This window comes from Pipistrellus kuhlii, unplaced genomic scaffold, assembly GCF_014108245.1.
Source record: "Pipistrellus kuhlii isolate mPipKuh1 unplaced genomic scaffold, mPipKuh1.p scaffold_m20_p_12, whole genome shotgun sequence".
NCBI classification, from domain to species: domain Eukaryota; kingdom Metazoa; phylum Chordata; class Mammalia; order Chiroptera; family Vespertilionidae; genus Pipistrellus; species Pipistrellus kuhlii.
In genome coordinates, this window is record NW_023425427.1 from 42,487,270 (window position 1) to 42,507,345 (window position 20,076).

The 20,076-nt window shown below is 38.5% G+C and overlaps 1 protein-coding gene across 15 annotated transcripts in view; it reads right to left on the reverse strand.

The window, feature by feature from the left end:
• The window catches only part of NFIB (nuclear factor I B), a 221,980-nt gene that overhangs the window by 191,432 nt on the left and 10,472 nt on the right, over positions 1-20,076 (reverse strand). The gene's annotated exons all lie outside the window — the stretch shown is intronic.

Below are 20,076 nucleotides of genomic sequence, written 5' to 3' on the forward strand. Positions count from 1 at the left end.
TGAAGCACTCAACAGCACAGTACCTGGCATATAATAAGTGCTTAACAAATATCAGATATTGTAACTTGTTATTGTTACTGCTATCTCAGAGCTGGCTCAAACAATCCTGACATGGTTAAAAGATTAAGTAACCACATAAATATCAAGAGAGAAAGAGAGATCTCAAGATAATAATACCCAGAGTTTAAAGTTTGACACACATTCTAAAAGAAAACTGACTGACATAACTATCTCTGTGATTCTTGACCAGGAGAATGAGCTGCCTTGGCTGTTAAACTGTTTGTGTGTGTGTGTGTTTTTTAAGCCAAATACTCATTGGTTTATGTCTTCTCACCATTCACTGGACATCGGTGGAAGGAATTTAGATTAAACTGAGGAAAATCACCTACAAATAAAAACTGGTAGAATGGCAACCAGCGTGCGAGTGTCTGAACCCACTTTATCTTGGGGATCAAAGTTCTCCTGTTTTAACTGCCACATTCCAGCCGGGACAGAATAGTTTCTGTGTAACTAACTGGCAAGACCAGCATCTTGCCTGGAAGTTCATAGTGAAGGGCTTTAACATAAAGTCTTTGAGGACAATGAACTCCTCATTCATTGAGGGCAGGAGCAGCCCTGAGAGTGCGCGGGGCCATGCAAACTCAAGCTGGCTCGGCCAGGCCATCACTGCTCTTGTGGTAAAGCATCTCTGAGAGGAAGTGGAAGAAACGGGAAAACAAAAGTATCTATAGTCGGGTTTTATGGCAAATACACAAAGTCAGTACGTGTGACTGTTTTGTGAACAACAGAGAAAGTTTTGCCACTTGTTGCTCGGTAAGGGCCTGAATAGCCATGTCTGCGGGATAAATCAAGGCACATCCAGGCAGGCAGAGAGAAGAAATATCTACACTAGGCAGGAAAAAAAGAAAACATGTAATCATTTCTTCCTCTAGTTAAACCACACTGAGATTTGCTGACAGCTCTTTAACTCAGCCCCACAGGCATGTATTATTCTAAAATGGAACTTATATCTCTTTTTTTAAAAAATGTTTTACTTAGGAGAGATTGAAGAACACGTTTTTAAATGGAGATGCAGTAACAAAGTTGGAAATATGAGTGAGGAGGAGGCAGCCCTGGGTTCAAATTTTAGCTCTATTGTTTCCTAGCTATCTGACTAGAGATTTGTCCAAGATAATTAAGCTCCATGTCTTTTAACGATTAAATGATAATAATACCGACTTCTTTGGGTAACTATAATGATTACATTAGGTACACAAGACATTCTCAACATGCTGTAGTTATTTTTATTATTATCCTATATAATAAAAGGCTAATATGCAAATTTACAGAACAGCAGAACAACTGGTCGCTATGATGCACACTGACCACCAGGAGGCAGATACTTAATGCAGGAGCTGCACCTTGGTGGTCAGGAGCCTCTCCCACCTCCATGGCAGTACTAAGGATGTCTGACTGCTGACTGAGGCCTGCTGCCCACAAAGTCAGACATCCCCTGAGGGATCCCAGACTGCAAGAGGGTGCAGGCCAGGCTGAGGGGCCCCCACCAAGTGCACAAATTTCATGCACCAGGCCTCTAGTTACTAATAATAATTATTACCATAAAATAAATCAGTAATTATAAGAGGGATCCCTGTGTTTCTGAAGAGAAAGGGAAGTCCTTTGTGGATCTTTCCATCACATTATCTTTCTCACTAACATTCATTATTTTATATAAGAAGGAAGTCTATGCACTGAACCAAAGAGTGAATAAAACACATAGGCATAGGGATTAGGGGAGTTTCTACCCTACAAACCACACACAATTCTAAAATAGTTTTGAGTCTGTTTAGAACATTTTAACTAAGAAATTATTATGGAAATAAAAATATATGTCTTTTTTCATGTATCTATTTTCTTTAAAAAAAAAAAAAAAAAAAAAAAAAACTGTTATCACAGCCGAAACCAGTTTGGCTCAGTGGATAGAGCGTCAGCCTGCAGACTGAAGGGTCCCAGGTTCGATTCTGGTCAAGGGCATGTACCTTGGTTGTGGGCACATCCATGGTAGGGGGTGTGCAAGAGGCAGCTAATCAATGATTCTCTCTCATCGATGTTTCTAACTCTCTATCCCTCTCTCTTACTCTCTGTAAAAAAAAATCAATAAAATATATATTTTTTTAAAACTGTTATCACAGTAAGGACCCAGAGTACATTTACTCAGGTGTAAACAGATGTCAATACACATGAGAAAATGTCCCCACTTTCCTAACAAATCAGAAGAAAAGCAGAAGAAATAACAACCTAAGACTTGTAAGGAAAACCATTAATTTAGCATGGTGTGAGTGGAATAATGAGGGTTTTATAAAAAATCAATCATAAAGACCATGATGTTTATTGTTGAAGAGCTGGGTTGCTTTGCCTGGCTCTTGACTTGCTTAATCCTCTCTTTAAGGCCTTTTTATTTTCCCTATGTAACCTTTGGGGCCTACACAATCAACACATCCATTTTCAGGCTCTCATACAAAAGCACAACAGGATAGGAAAAAACAACAAATGAGAAGACTGCTTAATTTAGGAGAAGAGTTTGACTTGGAAATCATAACTCTATTTTGTATGTTAGAATAATTCAAAATTGAAAGTAACTACTGACAAATGGAAGATAAATGGTCATTTGAATCCTTTTTAAAATATAACTAAATTAAAATAAGCTTATCTTTTTAATATGCAGAGATTATAACATTTTCCTTCTACCCTAACGTGGACAGAATAACATTACCACCTAGAATTAGAGTTAAGAAAGAACTCCAAAGACAAATTTGGACTCTGTCACTTAACTAGCTCAACCCCAGAGTTCTCATTTATGAAAGGACAATAAAGTACCTCACACGGCTACTGAGGATTAAACAAGTCACACTGATAAAACTCTCAGAAGTGCTCACTAACTAGCCAGTTTGGTTCAGTGGAGAGAGCATCGGCCTACAGACTGAAGTGTTCCAGGTTTTATTCCACTTAAGGGCATATGACTGAGGCTTGGGCTAGATTCCTAGTACGGGGCATGCAGGAGGCAGCTGATCAATGATTCACTTTTATCATTGATGTTTCCATCTCTCTCTCCCTCTCCCTTCCTCATATATATGTATATGTATGTATATGTATATATATTTACTTATTTCTTATTATATAGTAAATTATTTACTATATTTACTTATTAGCTAGACAACTATTTACTCAAAAGCATTTCAGAAAATCATTATGACCCAGAAAATCCCACCCACCTTAACTCAAGTGATGTATTGAGCATCAATCAGGTCACTATGCAAGGCCTTTCCAAGCCCTTAACTCATTTAGTCCTACAAAAAGCTTTTGTTAAGATTGGTATTAGGATTTCCATTTCCACAGAAGGAAAGGCGCGAAGGAAGTTTAAAACACTTGCTTAAAGTCATACAGCTAAAAATGATTTAATTTTTTTTAATGATTTTTTAAAATTTTTTAAAGATTTCAGTCTCAGAGGCAGTTTTCATGGCAGCAAGAACCTTCTCCCTAACTCCTCCTAGTCACCTTCTCCAGTGATAAGTCCCCAAGGCTGACATGCTAACTGCAAAACCTGCAATAGATCTGCTGCCTTCCCAGGAGTTGGAGAAATTATTGGGTGTACCCACAATGCTACCTTTTAGTCTTCTGTTTGTTCCATGAATTGTAATCATCATCGCAAAGCCCCAAGGATACTCACTATTCCTCCAAGCTTCACTACGGTACTCAATTTTCTCACGTCTGAATGGTATGGTGCTGCCACCGCTCAGAGCCAGCGCAATGGCTCCAGTTAGGAGCAAGGCCAGAGTTCAGAAAGGAAGCCTGAAATGTTCCCAAGTTCCTGCAAGAAAAGCTACAAGCCCCAAGATGCCACCGAGCATGCTTGTGATTACCACACATACACTACAAAAATATATGTCACACAGATGAAAAAAGTTATATTTGTTCATCAGAATAATCCATTCTCAGGTCTCATTCTTTTCTCAGAAATGTCACAAGTTTTCCTAAGTCATTTCCTTTATTTGATGTTTAGCTAATCACTACCATTACTCTTTTCACTAAATATTTATTAAACATCTAATGGCGATGCTTTTCAGTTTAGAAGAAAGGTCAATAAACATCAGATAATTCTTTTTAAATTGTCTTTTCCTACTGTCAAGTTAGTAAAACGTCTGTCTTCTCTAGATTGTAATTCCAGAACCTAGCACAGTGCCCGATGCATGCTCAGTACTCAGTGAATACTTGTTGAGTGACTAAGCAACTTGTTTGCAGATTGAATGGCTTTAAAATGCTATCATAAAAGGGCAAACTGAGACAGATTTCTTTTTAAATGCCAGTGATCAAAATCCTTATTATACTCACCTATAACAACCAACAGTCAACTATACAATCAACATCGTACATCCCTTTATACAATGAAGGGAAGAGTAGTTTTAAAAAAGAAGAGAGGTGGTCACTGCCCTCTAAAAACGTATGTCCACTTTTTTATTGAGCATCAATCAGAGGAGCAGGGAAAGCATAGAGGAACTAAGAATTTCACACACTAGGCATTCTATCTTCAGGAAATAAGCCTGGTAACCTTTCAAGATAAATGCTATTTTAAAATAGCTATAATATATGGTTATAGTCAAAGGATAGTTTTCACTTTATATTTTTTTCTCTAATTATCTATATGAGGAAATAGGTATCTTTTACTAAGAGCAAATTAATTATGAAAATTCAATATATAAAGCTGAGGGTTGTTTAATGGTTGAGTATGTCACTCTTATCAGTCCATTGCTTTTAGTAACAAAAGTATAAATTTGCACCAGATCCTATACGTCAGCCCAATAATAAAACACACCTCATCAAACTGAAACAATTCTCTCTTTCTACTGAGTTTGGGAGCCCCACTTGATTTTTAAAAAAAAAAATTTATTTATTTTAAAGAGAGATGAAGGAAGAGAGAAACATCCATGTGAGAGAGAAACATGGCTCTGCTGCCTCCTGCATGCCCCCTACTGGGGGACGGGTATATGACCTGACCAGGAATTGAACCAATGACCTTTTGGTACGTGGGATGATTCTCAGCCACACCGGCCAGGATAATTTTTAAAATACTATCAGTGATATAAACTGGACACAAAATTGAATTCAGAATATTTTTCAATAAAATAGTCTTTTGCAGAATATTCTGCTTTCCAGATTTTTTTAAACTGCCTATAGAGTTATCTTCTAAACTCTAAAATATCTGAAACAAATCATTAGATGGTATAACACATGCCAAGTATATATTCACATTTCCCATTCAAGATATGATGATAAACAAAAAATACTAGAATAAAAGGGTGCTAATAAAACATTTAAAAATATTCTATATAGCATTACACTAAAATCTAAGAGCTAAGCAACATATAAAAATAATTTAGATATTAGAATTCAATGTTACTACCCACATTTTAAGAGAGAAATATTAAAGCCATTTAGTATTGAGAATTTCAGCACCAGGATTAAAGCTTCCTATTATATTTTTATTTTATTAGCAATTTTTTTAAAAACAAAACACCAGATCAAATTAGAAGTACAGTGTATCTTTTTGCCAAACAGAGTTCATTTTGATAAGAGGTAGATTCTTGGTTATCTCTTTCATTCTGTTTTGTTTTTGTTCTATGACCCCTGAGATAAACCAGCTTACGACTCACCTCCTCTCAGTGACCTTTCCCTTACAGTCCCTCAGGGTCTACTCCCAAAGAGCTCAGCAAATCTAACTATATATAGTAGTTGGTGAGACTGTGAGTTAGCTGTATATTGTTCCACTACCTTTTGCATTTTTCTTTGTCAGAAACACTAGCAAGGTAGCCTTATCCTCTGTTTTCTACTTGTAAATTATTTGGAAGAGGCTATCTATATTTTCACTATTTTTTCCCTAACTCCTTAAAATATTAAACTGCTCAGTATAGACTTCTACTCAATAAAATGCATTCCTCAACCAATTTCCACCTTTACCCCAAGAGTTATATATTTCCCTTGAAGGGCATGTTTTAATAAATTCTTTATTTCTACTTCCTTAACTATATGATGTATGCAGAACCATGGTAATCATATACAAATATAAAAAATTAATATACCGCATGGATGTATATACAGACACTTTGGAAAACAATAGTGACTGGTAAAACAAATAATAAGACAAAGGTTGTTATTATTCAGTGACTGGTGAGGAAAAGTTGCCAACACCAAAATATTTTAGGCACTTAAAGTATATCGCCAATAAAATGAGTTTTTAAATTTTGTAACATTTTTAATAAAAGACTAAACAGTCAAAATTGTTCTTCAGAGAATAATCTTACAGAAAATACTCTCTTATCTCTTCCAAACTTTTTGTGGACTTTAAGTACTATTGGAGACATAAAGGAGAAATAATATATATCACTATTCAAGCTCATGAAAAGGTTTGGAATTTTAAAGTCGTGGTTTCCTGCATAAATACCATTCCCTCAAGTATTCCCTATAGGCAACAGTTATAGATATGTTTTCTTTTGTTTCTGACTATATTTATGTCTGGAATTTCTTTATAACCCAAATGGAAGACCTTATAAAAATGGACAGAAATAAGGTATATTGCATTCCAAGAAGAGATGTACACAGGAATCCAGCATGTCTTTATGCTCCGAGAAAAGGCTATTCAATAAGTCACCTAGAAATACTGAAATGAGCATTATGATTTGCTGTGGTTCTCTACCATTCTCTTCTTTAAGGATCAATTTAAGACATTACATAGCAACTACAATACTGTATTTTAGATTTTGCTATGTTAATATTTTCCCACTTTTGACAGCGTATGTTCCCTAACAATGTTCTGTTAAAAGGGAGATCAAGTCCTCCTGAATCTTCAGCATAGGTGTGAGCATTCAATGAACAATTAAATGCTCATTAGCTACAATGTACTGATTCTAATTACTGATTTAAAAATCATAGCAATATCAATAATTGCAAACACCTTATGGAGTACCTACAATAAGACAGGTAGTGTTAAGCACTCAAAAGCACTTTCTCATCTCTTCCTCACAACTGCCAAGTACAGTCAGTGCTCACTCCAAAGCTCAGAAAAACAAACCTTAGAAAATATAATGAAATTACCCACTGATGCAGTGAACAATAGGTAAACAAACATGTGAACCTACAGGTTGATTCCAGAATAAGCTCAACTGCTAATATGAATATCACATTTCACATACTCTTATTCACATACTCGTTCTTAAAATTTAAAGTATATATGAGGGGGAAATTACATTTTTTATACCAGTGGAGATACAAAAAAAAAAAAGTGTTAGTAAAAAACAGATTTTCCCTTGTATTATTCTTAATAATATTCATCTGATTTGCCCCTAATATTCCCCATTCAGTTTAAATAATTTATACTCATTTATTTATCAAATACTTATTATCTATTTTATGGAGTGCTCCATAAGACTTCCATTGATTTGGAGGTCATGCATTTGCACAATATCTATCTTTTATTCATCTATTTTTCCATCTACAATCATGCCCCATTTCATATGCTTTCAAATTTTCCCAAACATAAACCATCAAAATGGAAATTAGCTATTAGAAGTAGCTGATATTAAACTTTATCCATTACTGCTAATATCTCTGCCTTATCTTAATCACTGCTGTATTCAAGTATGCCTTGATATACAGAAACACATTGTTAAAGCACAATTTACAGATACATCTTCAGTGTTATAAAAGAATTCTTACCTTAGCAAAAGGATTCATGTAAAGTTTCCCTTTGGAACTGAATTCCACTTGTGAACTTAATATGTTTGGTTTCTAAAAATTAAGCTAAGAAAAGTAAAATAAAGTACATGGATGATTGTTTTAAACTTTAAAAAGCAATTGTTTAAAACTAAGAAGGGAGATATATACCACATAAAGGAAAATAGAGATATAGTGATTATTAAACTAATCTGAAAATTACAGAAATCCAAGAAGCAGAACCTAAACCAGATCCTCATAACCAGCTCCATCTTTTTTTCCAATAACTAACATTCAAAAAATGGTTTTTCTTACAACCAATCTCAAACATGACCTACAATGTTATTGAAGTCTGGCAGTAATATTTTTAATGGATCCTTTCTGTTTCCAACCACCATCAATTCCATATTAGTTGACCATATTTAAATAGTAGTTTCCATCCACTGAAAATAGAAGAGAAAGGAGTCATTTTTATGAGGACCATGGCTGCAGACTGACTTCAATAGAAAAGACTATGAAAAGGTACAGAAGAAAAAACTGGACTCAGGAGTCAATTGATCTCAATAAGTTACAGATGATAATAACAAACTTTTAATTAAGATTTTCCTCTATATTCCTTTCTTTTTATATCCTCAGCTGAGGATATTTTTCCATTTTAGAGAGGGTGGAAGGGAGGAGGAGAGACAGAGAGTGAGCAAAACATTAATGTGAGAGAGACACATTGGTTGGTTGCAGGCTCAAGACCTGGCCCTGGCCATGCCCTTGATCAGAAATGAACCCATGACCCTTCAGTAAAGGGGCAGAAGCTCTATACATTGAGCCAAACCCACTAGGGCTTCTTCTATGTTCCTTTAAAAAATTGCTTGCTACTTTGAAAAATAACTCCTCTACTTTTTTTATTTACTTACTTATTCATTTATTTATTTTTGCTTATTTATGTCCCTGTAGTAATAAAACTAACACAAGCAACCGAAGTGTCTTTGGGCCTCTCTTAGTCTCAGTACCCACAGCTGCATAGTGAGAAGGTCTCTGGGGATTCTCCCAGCTCTAAAATTATAAGAGCTAAAGACCTCTTTCTTAAAAAAGAAAGCTTTTTATCTAGATTGAACCAAACGATCTGATATTGAACTCCGGATTGAGCAACATGAGCATGTTACTCAAGAGTCAAGTTACACATTTTCTATTTCTCTTTAATAAACAAATGCATTAAAATCCCATATTTAATAAGAGTATGCTAAGCTTCATTAAATATTGCTTAATCTGAAGGGCAATGCCCTTCAGCCAAGGTAACTAGAGGCCAAATTCCTAGGATGCCAGAACCAGAGGGACAGTGGAAGTCCTCAGGCCAATTCCCTCACTTGACAGATAAAGAAACTGAGTCACAGAGAGGCCCAAAGGCCCCCAGACTCTTGCAAACAGCAGTTAGCCTACCTCATTTTCTTTATTTCTCCTTCAGCATGCTGCTTCAATCACTACGTTGGCACAGAGTGAAATTCCACATCAGTAAACAAAGGAGCAGAAGAAGGTAATTCCATTACCGGGCCACTAAATAATTTAGAGCCTAATTTTTCTTCTTTTTTAATGCAAAGACCTTATGTTCAGAAACTTACAGTTCAAAGTACGTTAACTAAAACCATGTCCATATGTAGATGTATCTTCTCCCATAAGCATCTTAAGAGACTAGCAAACAAACAAAAAATAATAATAATTTATCACCAGGCCCTAGAAAACAAAAACTGAAATTAAAAGAAAGAATGGAGTTGATCTAAATTGTATATTTTCATTCCTTCTAAAAGGATTAAATAACAGAATTCTAAATGGTTTGTTTGTACTTTCCATGCAATATGTAGATTAAGCATGAAATTCTGTTTGGGACACTTTGACATCTGTTTTCAGTGCATTACAATGAAATCTGGGGACTTGATACATACATTTGCTGTAATAAAACTGTCACTAATCAGTGTTTTCCAAAATATTGCCCATAACTATTACTATTCAGTAGTCTCATTTGCATGATCTAATATTGTTGCTACATCGTGTTTTTCCCTGACAATGTATTAGCTGGTCCCAGGCACATGGTCTAAAATGGATGCAAACCACTCAATAATCTTTGCATTTCCCTAGTACTCTGTGAATACGCATGCAATCTGTCTTAAAATTGAACTAATTCTTCATCCTTCACAAAATGTTCTCCCTGTAACTGGAGCACCTAAAACTGGATTCACATCAACTGCAATAAGGAGCCCACATTGAGGAGGAAATCATGCCTCCTGGGGCTTCTACAACAGAAGATGTTAACCTAATCCTAACTCAGAAGTCCTTTCAACAAATCTGTTATATGCTACTTGCTTAGTGACTGCACAGTCTGCCATTAACTTAAACCATTTCTATGAAACACTGGACAATACCAGGCAGACTTTAAAACGGGGTCTCCTACATTTTCTCTACGATTAATAAATAACTGGATCAATGGCAGGTACCAATAAATAACTGTATCAATGGCAGCTCACAAGGTGTTAACACAACCTCCTGTGTTATTAGATTTTAAAAATGCTTCCACATCATATAGCATATATCTGTGGGTCATGAACAAAACCTGGATCTCAGGGGAGAAGTAATTCTGAGAGCGCAAACATGGTTTCTCAGAAAAACAAAATCTTACTAAAAATAATGTATTTACCTATGCTGACTCGAAATGAATTCCATATTTTATCAGTATTTGAAATCATATTGCTTAACGGTCCAATATAATTTTCTTTTGTCCTCCTATGAACTATCCTAAACCTGAAATATGTTTCTCTAGACACATGTTTTATATTATACAAATGTTGGATACAAAAAGCAGATTAATTGTAGACCCTAATGCTGTGTTTGTTAGTACTAAGAAGTCATTCCAAATGTTCCAAAAGAGATTAATGTAGTATAACAAGTCTATTTAATTATTGTAAGACCAGTGATCCTCATATTACTATAAGCAGCTTTTTCCTTATTTGGAGACTGAACAGATACTGTTACATGATAACTGTTAGCCTTATCCAAAAATATTAATGCTTCACCATCAGGAAATTTAAAGAAATATGTTACCATGTCCAGAAGGCTCTGAAAGACAACCAATATTTAAGAACCATGTATGCATTCCCATTTTAAGTCAACTTCAACTTTAAACCATGAGTGTCAACAAAGCTCTTTCCAATGAATTAGAAAGACAAAATACCAAATCCTTCCGCCGTCCACAGCAATACCTTTTCTGTATCTTTAACATTTTCACATGCATTTTGTTTCCTGAGCTAAAACCCATGTTTTTGTAACTTTTGTGTGTACTGCATGCACAGAACTAAAAGCCAGGTATATTCTCAAAAAGAAAAGGTATGGCACAGATTATTAAAAAGTATGTGCCAGAATCTAAACAAGCTAATCAATGTTCTGATTCTGCTGGCTGTACACCCTAGTTACCCTTTAACTGATGAGCAAACAGTGAGGTAACTTTTCCTATTAACTCCTGGCTAGAACCCCTTGGCTATGGTCATAAAAGGCTTCATATAAGAGTTTGAATTTTTGCTTTGTTTTTTGCACTGCATCAATGTGACATGGGATGTAAAGTACTTCCCTCATAGGGACTGAGGATATGGGCTAATCCTGTGTCCACTTTCCAAACCTGCTGTGCGAAGTGAGGGAGGGGAGCGACCCACAGGCCCTGGACTGCAAGCCCCATGACCAGTTCCCCGGGGATCCAGCCCGCACAGCGGCTTCCTGACCACATGGATCCAACCGACCAGAGCCGCTCAAGTCAACACTAATCCCAAATCCAGTTTGGAAAGAAAAAGGACATGTGTTAACCACTTCCCATTTTGCTCCCAGTTGTTCTTAGTAAAAGTGAAATCACTGTTAAGTAAGAAATGTGAACTTTTTCTTTTCCTCCAGAGATCATTTAATTAATTTTCTCAATGCCATAAAAAGGACGAATGGGGAAGACTGGCCTAAAAAAAGAAGAGTTAAATGGCAATTAAATCAAAACAATTCATGTAACTAATTAAACATCTTGCGTTTCAACTCAACCAGAGGTCATTTTTAAGTAAGACGTTTTCAGGCTTAGATCTAAAAACCAGCAGCTTGCTCTCTTCAAGAACAATCCAGTCTAGCCACATCATCATCACTTCTGTCCAACTAAATCTAAAACATAAGTGTAGCACTCCCAAATGTTGGCAATTTAATTTTTTTGGTAAATAAAAGTCTTGTGCGTTTACTGGAGTATAATGGAATATGGAGAATTGCAATGAGTTGCTTGCTAGGATACACTTCATTCAACACAAAAGTTGAGTTAATTACTCAGAGTGCCACTAATAAAGTTATTTTATTTTTTTCCTTTCAAATACTCCTAGCTTGACCAAGAAATGAATTCCCTGGTAATTCTGACATAAAGGATTGCTAAAATCCCCACAGTCATTCCAATTTAAATCAATTTCAAACTACATACAACTAGCTAACTTCACGTGCCTACATTCAGAGATTTATTAACAAATATCTATACACATTACTATGATCAGGACTTTTTATTTTTTCTCTGGAATGTCTTATCATCTGAAATATATAACAAGTAATTGATGTCCTCATTTAATGCCCAATCACTCCTTCTCTTCACTATGGGGTAGTTTATCTGGAAGTATACATTAGGTCAGTGGTCGGCAAATTGCGCCTCGTGAGCCACACGTGGCTCTTTGACCCCTTGAGTGTGGCTCTTCCACAAAATACCACGGCCTGGGCGAGTCTATTTTGAAGAAGTGGCGTTAGAAGAAGTTTACATTTACAAAATTTGGCTCTCAAAAGAAATTTCAATCTTTGTTCTGTTGATATTTGGCTCTGTTGACTAATGAGTTTGCTGACCACTGCATTAGGTTATGGCCCTTTATAATAATAATAATGGCTATTATTGGCAGTATCGTTTCCACTTACCTTAATTATTTCATGTGACCCTAAAACAGCCCTGTGAAGGAGGCTGCTTCAGCGACTTGACCAAGGTCACAACGCTGATAAAGGACAGAACCAAGACTAGAACCCAAATGTCAGACTTCTGCATTTACTTTCTATGCTCCACAAAGACCGGAAAGGCAGGAGGGAGGGAGACGGGCTCAACTCCAAAAGCAATCCAAAATTCAGAGAATGACAGCATACTTTCAACTACACACTATTTACTCAGTCTATGGATGAGCCTGCCTTCTTATGTAATGCCAGCAAGATGTAAGCCCTACCTCTGTCTTTGTTTCTCTAACTTCCCTTCAGCTCTACAGGGCAGGCGTGTACACATGCACGCACCAATTACCCATGGTCCAGGAACTTAACCTCTCTCACTCAACAGCTGAGATCCATTTCAGTGGCTTTCAATGGGAGAACTCAGGCAGACTTCTGGAAGAAGGTATAGACATTTTTTAAATCCTCAGGGGCTGGTTGCTGTTTTTGCACCACAGCCCCACACTGCACATGATCCATCAGCCCACTGACCACATCCCAACCCAACCCTGCGTCCGCCCCACAACCGAGGACACCCCTGCATAAGAAAAGGGCAAGAGAGATATCCTCGAGTCTCTATTGGTTTTTGTAGGAGAGGAGAGAGAAGCAGAGGCTACTGACTAACATCAGATCCAGTGCATTTCACTCACCCTCTCTCCTGAGATCAGAGGGTGCTGGATTATCGATATAATTAATGCTGAAAAGGAATTTTAATTCCTTGCTATTGGGAACATTCCTGGGGGAGTAATAGTTTAAAACAACAACAAGAGAAAGGAAGAAAAACCCTCTCACCTGCCATTTCAGATGTTTTTTAAAATGGGAACAGAAAAATGGAGTGCTTTTTCCCCAAGGTTCTCTTGCCTGCACCACATTGTGTCTCATCTGTCAGTGTACCCACACACATGTATAAACAGTATGCGGCATACCAATCAGGAAATGCACATTCTAACTTAAACTTCCTTTTTCCCTCTAATAATGTAAAAATAAAATGTAACAGCTTGGATTTTAAATATTTAATCTGGCAAATATAGGAAAAAATCATGAACTACAATGTCATATTTGGCAAAGAAAAATTTGGTAGGATAAAAATATCTGTTTTAACATTTTAGAAGGCATTTCCAATATTTTAAAAATAAAATTATTTCACTGCTGCAGAAGAGCACAGATATAAAATTCTCTGCTTTTGCACATGAGCTCTTTATAGAGAATAGAAAAGAAAACAATTTTTATACCCATTAAAATAAATATTTAATTTCTCATACTGGCAAAGATCCCCCACAGAAATGAAACTTCAATTTTACTAATGGTTCACTACTATGTCATAAAATGTGGCTATTTAAGTCACGAAAAAATAGGCTTCCTCTAAAATTATGTTATGAGATGAAACACAAAGTTGCAATCTCTCTCTCTCTCTCTCTCTCTCTCTCTCTCTCTCTCTCTCTCTTTTTTTTTTTTTTTTTTTTTTTTTTTTTTTTTTTTTTTGTCCTACATGTTGAGCATACAGCATTTTCCAAAACTGGACCAAAATTTATAGGGTGAAGTTTAAAAGTCAGTCGTTTTAGGACTTACACATTGGTAACCGAAAGCATAACTGAATTTACCACGTTTACCCTATATAAGGACAATAAAATATTTTTATTGTAACAGCTGAAAATGTTGAAAAGTGATTATTAAGGAAGCCATAAATATAAAAAGCTGAAAAGCTGACCTCAGAAGAGTGGGGGAAAGGAAATTGTGATATGCATCCTCATAAAACACGGAAACTGAACATCTCAGCAGAAGAAACCCAAATGCCTCCCCCCCCAAGCCAGGACACCATCCCTCACCTCCTACCGCAAGGAGGGCTGCAAATCTGTCCCCATCACTGTCAGCGAACAAAAGAACGTCCCTTCTCCAGCCAGACCATGTCACACAGAAGACGGAGCTGTGCAGAGGGACGCCTCCAGTCCACTGGGGTGTAAAGTCAGGGCTGGGGCTTTTTGTCAGCTATTACCATAAAAGAATAAGAGGAAACAGTGACATTACTACACAATGGAAAGGTCAAACAGCTTGCAGCCATTTCATGACCCAGACAAGTCAAGGTCAAAGGACTCAGGTAGCAACTTAGCCAGGGCATAAGTTACAGCACAAATGAATTGTTTTAACACATCAGCTTTGGTCAATTAAACCTAACAAGGCAAGTTGCATCACGTAGCAGGGTTCCTGACACCAAGGCCAGAAGCGGAGACCGACCTCATAAAACAAGGCTTTTAACATAGCATAGCAAATTTAAGGTAATCCATCCAGAAACTACAGATGTCAGAATAATAAAATACAAGTTGTCCTAAGCAGGAACACTTTTCACACTTTAGAACTCGCTAATAGAGGGGCAAACACTGCATATTGACATCCTCCTGTTATTAACCTAGACGTAAAGGTAATCCCCTGCGAATTACAGAATTCGCCCTCTTTCAAATAACTTTCTGAACATCGGGGCTCATGATTCAATTTGTGTTCTGAACTCTACCATTCCTGTGAACAACAATACATTTCTCCATGTATTTTTTTTCAATGTGAGTTTTGAACAAGCAAGTTTTGAGGGGGGGGGAAATATTCAGCTTCATTCAACATCAGAATATATATTTATGTCACAATAACAACAGATGCTTGTTAACTGCTTTTGTGTAGTTTTGTGGCAGATATATGTGTTTTAAAATTCAGTTGAATACTATTTATTGGATTTTCTTTTTTGAAGCTAACCAGAATTTTAAAACTGCATATATCTTGGTTAAATAATCTTTTTTCAAAGGCCATTCTGATTTTTTTTTTTTTGCACTTACTTAAATAAATCCCATTTTCAACTAATTTGTGCTTCAGCCATAACTTACTACATGCTCTGAACTGACTTAGATTTCTGAAAATATACAACCTCCAGGCAACTCTCAGCTAGTAAAATTACTTCATCCATCACCCCATATTTTCAATTATATAGTCCTTATTCAGAGTTCTTTAATTTGTCTGTGATTCATCAATGCTGTCCTGTATAAATGATCATTATAAACAGAGAGAACGTGTGTATCTAAGTGTTTCAGTACAACCATATACTTATGCACAAGAATAGTTTGCAATCCCATCTTAGACTATCACTTAATTTAAATTTCCAGGGGGAAAAAATAAATTGGGGGGAGGGAATAATGTGTGGCCTTCAATTCAGCCTCAAGGTCTTTCCACCTCGTTGGTTAATTGGTAGCCATTTCTTTCAATTTTCTGAATAATATAACAAAACCAAAAAGCCCAACCATTCAAGTCCCATTAGCCTCACATCCTGAAATGCTCAGCCTCCTACAAGCCTAACCCCACAGACGCACTCCTCACCAAGCACACTTGGTTTTCACAAGTTCTCTGCCATCGGATGATCTGTGCTCGATGCCAAATCCTCACAACTGAATTCAGTTAAATTAACCACATCGCATAATTGGAGCTCAAGGGCCCGAGAATGCACTCTAACATGAGAAGACATACCGCGCGGCCACAGAGAAGGGAGCGTGATTAAGAGGAAGCTTCCCTCTTGCTATGCTTGGCACCGAGGCATGCTGCTGTAATAACTCCGGTTTCCGATCGCCTAACCACCAGTCCTTGAGATTTCTAAAAGTATTCCTCCTCCACAAGGATGGAGGGAAAAGTTAGAAAACTTTGCTTTGAACCTGACGCTGGCTGATCGTTTGCTCTGCCACAGCACAGACACTGAAAAAAAATCGCCTCAGTGTCCCAAGTTCGACTTGCATCAACTTCAAACTAGCAGACGAGCTGTTCTTGGTGACACATTGCAGAGAAACTCCCACCCAAAGGCTACTTTCAGAGCCGGGGATCACCCTGGCCTTCACCCATAATTCACGGGCATTGAAGAATTTCCTATTTCCATGAGAATGGGGTACCCCCTCTGCAGATCTTAAACTTCCCACCAAAGCCATCTCATTATTCCTTTTATTAGAAAGTTCATTTATCGTGTCAGCCACCGGGATGACAGAAATGAAAATGTATCTCAACCTTAGGAATTCCAGAAAATTCTGACGCAGCTATCCAGTGGGTCCCTCCCCTTTTAGATGCTTAAATTATTAACCAGTTGGCAGGGGTGGGGAGAGCCAGAGTCCTCCTAGAAAAGGGCTCTTTAAGAAGCCCCCTGGTCTGGGTTTCCATCCCCCGAGCTCAGTGAAAGTCAGCTATCTTGGGTGGTTGTTTCAAATCCTGGTGCCAAACTGGAAAGGAAAAAGTTAATGGAGGATGAATACTTTGGTTTCCTTCGGGCAGCTTCCTCTCCAATTCCAAAATTCAGGGGGAAAACAAGTAAATTTAAAAGAAAAAAAAAAAAAAAAAACCCTACCAAATCTAAATTGCATTTATCTGTAGGTATACTTCCAAGGTACCCCTTTAGAAGTGTTAAAGAACTAAAGCAGGGGCAATGAGAGGGCTCTCTGAATGGCTCCTGTCCAGCTCCAAGTCTCCAGACACCTACTGCACTATTGGGGGGTGGGGGGGTCACCTTTTGGAAGCCCAACTATCACCCCCTGCCACAGCAGTCCACATTTCCCCCAAATTACCACTATTCCAGAATAACGGACGTCATTTCAGTTCTTTTACCTGTGGAGTTCTTTTGCCACACAGGAGGAAAAGTGTACTACATTTGCAAATCCAAACGTATTATCTCGATGAATATTTTTATCACAAAATACGTAGAGCTGTGCGTGTATGGGGGGAGAGTACAAGTGCGGAGGGGTGCCTAACACTGTCACTGGGATATGTTACCAACCTTTGCTGTCTCTAGAACGAGAGTCGTTACAGTGTTTAAATATCTGGAAATCATAATTGATAGAACAAATGAGCCTATCTCTTTCTCTCTCCTCTCTCCCCCTCCCTCCCTCCCTCTCTCTCTTTTCCCTTTGAAAAGTGAGATCATATTAACAGCCATGCAAGAGCTCAGTTTGCCATATCAGAACACAGATGCCAAGCTTCCCCAGCTGGCATGTGGGGCCTCAGAGTTTAACTCTTGAGGTGTCTGGCCATGCCATCTCATACCAGGGACATCATGGCACAGAGAGAGCACCCTGCTGGCCCCTCAGACCGCGTTTTCTTCTTATCGGCGAGAAAACTGCTATGTATCTTATCTTATACTATATATGTTCCCACAAAGGTCTCATTAAGCCTAGGCATCAGACATGCCAGTAAGAGCCCTTCTTTATCTGGTGAACTGTGTGCGAGCCAGAAGGCAAACAAATGAGCCCTGGAGTTCAGGAGTTCAGTCAAGGACAGGATGCTGGGCAGGAGAGCTCGGCAGTGCTCCCCCTAAATCAAACGTGCTCACAGGCTGTGTGCTCACCAGCCTCTCCCAAGGCCAGCACACCCCAGATCACCCTAGCCAGCAGCCTCATGTTCACACATTGCCAAAGCTTTGTGTTTCCCCATCACGGGGAAATACCTGCAAACGAAGGGAAATTTATTAAAATGTTCAAGCAGGCTGTCAACTCGCAAACAATTATCTCCTCGGGCTTTTCATAAAGAAATAATTGTCGCCCCCAAAGGATTCTGAAAGTCAGGGGCTGAAGGAGGAACACAATTCCCGGCGTTTACTTCCTTGCTGATGGCATGTGACAACCAGGAAGGGTTCCCTTTCAAACACAAGCAGGATTCCACCTTCCCCCCCGCCCTGTAAACAAGTCGTGGTTCTCCACAAAACTTCCGAACGCACTTTAGTGAACACTTAGCAATCAGACAACAGTTGCTGTCATCTAACAGCGGATCCCAGTGTTCAGGGGGCCACGAGGCTAAAGCAAACGCCTCTCTGTCGGGAGCCAGGAGGTTCCTGGACTCTCGTTAGCCTCCAAAACATGTTTCATAGGAGGGCAAAGTACAGTCCAAAAACCAGTTAGGCTGACTTCCTTCAAACTCTAATCTGGTTAAACTCATGACAACAGGGACTATCTCTTGAGATCTCTAAAGGTCTCCGTGTGTTGTGACCTCTCTCTTTCCTCGGAACCCGGCGCTGCCTCTGAGAAAGCCCAGTCCCCAGGACCTCACCCAACCCGGCTCTCTCTCCCCGCCAGGCAGGGCACAGCCTGGCAGCCCAAGGCCTCCCCTAGGCCAGGCTTCCTTCTGTGCGGAGCTTTGGGTAGACCTGCTAATCCTTCTGATTAATTAACCTGAGAATGGCGGTTGACTAGAAAGCAATATGAATGCTAACTATCTAGGAAACTTTCAACCAAAATTATTTCAGCCTTTTGGTTGGTGTTCCTGGCGTGCAGAACTGTGCACTGAGAATCTGGGCCACGTTCTGGTTGCAGCACTGAAACATTCCGGGATGCCGGCTTTATATCAGACCTTAAAAACTCAGGTTTTTAAGGTTTACCCGTGTGTATTTTTCTAATCATTTACACTGGAAAGAAAAGTGAGGTCCTCTCCACACGTTGGCATACGTTTGGGGAGGGTGGGAATGGAGGGTACGTCGTGATGTGACTGAAAACAATCCTCAGTCCTAAGGAGGACAGTGCACATCGCTCCCTTTGGCTGGTCCTCCACACCCTCCTCCTGGCACAGCCCGCATCCTAGAGGGAGCACACGTGTGTCCCTGGAAGGTGTGTGGTGCGAGGCTAGCGTGCTTCTTGTGTGTTGTTTTGCTTTGCTTTGCTTTCACATACGCCATAACAAAGGCAATATGGGGAAGAGGTACCACCTGCCCAGGAATCATTGGACATCTTTAATATCTTTGGGAAAATGGAGGCCATTTAAAGCTTTCTTTTTTTATTTTTTTTCCTCCTTTTTTTTTTTTTTTTTGCCTTTAATCTGTCCTAATTTTAAGAGATTAAAAAAAAAAAAAAACCTAAAAATAAAAAAAGAAAGAAAGGGTTTTACATTAGCTAAGGTTTGCAGCAGCAAACAAGCAAGCAGCTTTCATTCAGGGATTGTCAGAAACTTTCCAGTGTGCCCACTGCAATGCGGATGCCAACCAACGAATCAAAGGCATTCAGCAACTAGACAAAGAGGGTCTGATGCCAACCTCGGTGCCACTGGCAACCATTATTGGCATCAAGCACACTGTCTGCCTTTTTTTTCCCCCTCGCCTGGCACTTCACAAACAAAATGGCGGTTCTTGTAGCAACGAAACAGCCGAAGCGCAGCCCTCTGCATCAATAACATCCAGGGATTTTTATGGATTTAAACGCAGTGACTCCCAAATGGTGTGTACATTTTAGATAAAGTGGGAGGGGTTACAGAATGTTATAGATGACCCTTTGCTAATGTAGAGAAATAGGAAAAATGGACTAAATTGCGGCCAACCGGGCTATAGGCACAGAAGAA